Here is a 4,421-nt window from a genome sequence, read left to right on the forward strand (position 1 = left end):
ATTATCTTATTCTTTCAAATCGTCATCTCATCGTCATCCTTCATTATCACCAGCCATGTATCAGCAGCAGCAGCATCCACATAGTCAAATCCACTTTACTTTTTGTATTTTTTTGTATCTTTTGTATTTTGGGAATTAGGTCTTACGAGGGGTGAGTAAAGTGAGAAGTTTTGTAAATGTTTATCACTTCTAATACAGTTGTCCTCTGACAGGATATTGATATTTTCATTTAATTACGGTTTTGCTTCAGTCATCATTGCGTTGCCTTTATTTCTGCCATTAAATTTACTGTAAATGAGTGATATCCCACTATCAAGTTCAATAACATACAGGTACGTAATATCAGATCGTTTATTAACGTAATCCTGTGAGGAACCTTTGTTTACCCTCAAGATGGCAGCTGAAGTCAACTGTTGGCCTTTCGAGAAGGGCTCTGAGCTTGACACCTGCCTAGTCACTGTGCCTTATGGACTTGTTCGAGATTATGCTTCTGCTTGGCTGTGGCGACTCATGGATTTGATACGCTTGCAGTGAAAAATATATGATAAAAATATAAATTAGATTCCGCTAATTAGATTTTATCTTCTTACTTTTGTTATACAACTGACGGAAACTGTGTTTTAAACGGCCTGTGGTTTATTGCGTGTATGTGGTTTAAATGCTTTAGATTTTATTAACATTAATTTGAGAAATGTGAATGCCGGGTGTTTGGCTGATAAACAGGGCAACTTTGGAGCAAGATGTACACAGCGATTTCTCTTTGCACAATCTACTTCAGTTGCTAGATTTACCTTACCTCACCAAATCTACTTTCTGTGTTTTCTAACTACGCATTTTACCTCTGAAATGTTTATATGCGAATATTAGTGTTTGCCTGGACTCCCGTTACATGTGTGGTGTGGTGGGGGGGGGGGGGGTCATTTGCTTATTCGCCATGCTTCCTTTGATACTGAGTCCCTGGTGGATTATTCCAGCCATGACTTACATCTTTCTTAAACAAAGATCCCATTAATAGTCCGACATTTTCTGGCCTTTCCCTCCAATTGCTCACTGGTGTTCTGATGCGACTGAATTCGCAGGTTTCGTTCTAAAGGACATGTGGTTTCGCTATTGCCCGATGGCCCTTTATCTATTGGTCCTTTATTAGATTTTTCAGTGTTCAGTGACATCCCTTGTTAATCTATAAACATTGGCTAATAAGGAGTTCTTAAGAATGACCAAGTGTTCATTGTTGCTGTCTTTTTTCTCTCTGCAGTAAAAAAAAGAAAAAGAAATTCGCAGGTTTTTTCCTCCCTGGATGGCGTTTTTTTTTTTTTCTCTTTTCTTTTTTCTTTTCTTTTTCTTTCTCTCTTTTCTTTGGTTTCTTTCTTTCCTCCTTTTCAGCAACGTCAATAGAGCTTTGTCAACGTTCTGGTACCCCGACCCGACCACCAAGGCAGTGTCCCTTCGGTTTTTAAAGTTGCTGAGGCACCCCTTGCCTACCCTTCCCTTGAAATTATTACGCATTTCTTCTCCACAATAGTTTTTCCTTCGTTGCATACAGCCTTACCCCAAATCGTATAGAGTCTGCTTGCACCTTTACCAGGTCACCGGTAAAATATTGTTATTTCTGGTGAGTCGTAACACGCAGTTTGCATTCCAGCACAGAATTGACTGAAAGGGTACAGTTGTGCCGCCCATTTTATTCACACTTAAAAAATAGTAATATCTGCTTTACTGACCGCTCTGGCGTTGAGTCTCACACAAGCTTTCGCACCAAAGACCAAATCTCTTCCTTCGGCGACACTGAAATTGAATCAATTGAGCGCAAAAAGTGGTTAACCGTCTTCGCTGATATTTTGATTAATACTAAGGCTGACTGCAAATGAGCGGGGAGGGAAAGTGTTTTTAAACCGCGTATGATTTATATCATTAAGTGTTCTGTTATTTGAATCTTGAAACAACAAACAATAGATTCTATAAAAAAATTTTTTTTTTTTCTTTTCCCCCTGTTTTAAAAAATATTTCATATGCGTTAGCTGTGCTGTTAGTTGTTGTTTCTGTTCTTTTCTGTTAGTTGTTCGTTATCCTGAAACACAATAGATTCTATAAATCTTATGCGTTAGCTGTTCTGTTCGTTGTTGTTCTGTTTTCTGGTTTCTGTTAGTTGTTCTGTTAATTCTTGAAACACAATCGTTCTATAATCTATGGATGCGTTTAGCTGGCCTGCGTGCGTATGTCTGGTCGAACTATATATTAATCCTAGTTTACCAAGCAACATCACTTAATCATGAAAAAGCGGTATTTGACATTATTGAACCGACCAGATATATAAAATAAGTCATGCAATAGTGGCAACTTCACAAGTGGCAATGTACATTCCAATAAAACAGGTTCGTGTTTCAACAATAGTCAAAAAAAAAGCTCAAGGAATTACAGCATTTCATAAATAACAACTTCATCGGTAAATCAATCCATGCATTTTCAATCAAAACTTGAGGTGTGAAAAGAGTAAAACAGGCCATTTGGTGCGGTAGGAATGGCAGCAGTGTGTCGTTATAAAAAAAAGAAAAAAAAACATTTGTTGAAGTCATAGACAATTGCTTTGAACGTCTTCTGATGGGAAATTTTTTATACTATTTATTCATAAATTTGAATGTTAATATACATTTATTATCATATATACTTTTTATTATACGATGTAATGGCCATGCAATTCGGTATCCTCTTTACCGGAATAATTATTTATGTTTCATCAAAATCACTCCTGTCACTAATTTACATACGTTGTTTTGCATCAGTGTGTTTTTGTCAACTTTTCTTTGTTGTGCTAGATATTATGTTTTTTATTGGCTGGGTTATAAAGTATAATTTTACTGTGCAATAATTTTACTACTTACAGCGTGTGGGTGTGGTGGGTGTAAGGAGAGGAGAGAGAGAGACACACACACAGAGAGAGAGAGAGAGAGAGAGAGAGAGAGAGAGGAGAGGGGAAAGGAGAGAGATATAGAACAAAGAGGGAGATAAAGAAAAGGGTAGAAAAGAGCACAAAGTGAATATATATATATTATATATATATATGATATATATATATATATTATCTATATATATATATATATATATATATATATATATATATAAGAAGGAGACAGTTGAGAGAACAAAGAGTGAGATTGAGAAGAAAGATCAGAGAAAAAGAAAAAGTGAGAGAGGAGAGAGAGAAAGACAAATTTTTCTGAACGTACTTGTGAAAGAACCCGAGTGTAACGAAGTCACTCAACTAATCTGCTTGTGCCCTTACTAAGTAGGCATGTGCAGTCTTAATTCAAGAATCCTGAGAATACATAATGCTGTCTAGCACGCAGTGCCTCCCTGTTTTTGTAAGAATTAAGTACCTACTCCCATAAAAAGCATGTCCATACATAAGTTACAAAACATTTCATATACCTCTTTGACTCTTGCAGTTGCAGCATGAAAATCATCCACAAGACAAAACAGCTGTGTATTCACCATCACCCATTATTTCGCGAAGTTTCCAGACCTTCTTTTGTAATGCTTCTGCGTGCATTTTGTAAATATTCAGTCAAACGAGGGCTTGCTGCTGGGAGTCCCACTCCACGTTAGGATGGGACTATGCAGTGTTTACTATGTGTCCCTATATTACATGGTCAGAGGGGTTTTTAATAGAATTTTTTTCGAGTGTCCCCTCACTCCGGCTTTCGAAACATTTGCTGTATTTAAAGGTATGCTAATGTTGAAATCATGTTATCAAATCTTTTTTTCCCTTGTTATGTTATCATAATAAAAAAAATAATAATGATAATAATAATAGAATAAATATCATGATACTAATGATATGATAATGACGATAATAATAGTTTTAAAAGGCAGTAATGACAACGATAATGCTATAACACTATCATATTATAATTTTGGGATAAACAATAAAAATCATAGCAGTAAAGTATAATATGATGATAATCATCATCATCAACTATCAACGTTATCCACGATCATCATCCATCATTATCAAATCATCATTATCATTATTATTATCATTAACATCATTATCATTATCATTAGCATATCATCATCATCATCATCATCATCATATCATCATCATCATCATCATCAATCATCATCATATCATCATCATCAATCATCATCATCAGCATAATTATATATAGATATTATAATGATTAATGGTAATGATATAATTATAATTATTAGTAATTATTATTATTATTATTATATTATTATGATTATAATGACAAATAGAAGTTTATTGTTGATTCCTATTATTATCACTGATATTGTTATTATCCATTTATCATCATCATTATTACCATTATCATTATCATTATTACTATCATTACAATTATTATTATTATTATTATCATCATTATTATTATCATTATTTTTTATAATTTATTATTATTATC

The sequence above is a fragment of the Penaeus monodon genome, chromosome 11 (genome assembly GCF_015228065.2).
Source record: "Penaeus monodon isolate SGIC_2016 chromosome 11, NSTDA_Pmon_1, whole genome shotgun sequence".
Taxonomy (NCBI): Eukaryota; Metazoa; Arthropoda; class Malacostraca; order Decapoda; family Penaeidae; genus Penaeus; species Penaeus monodon.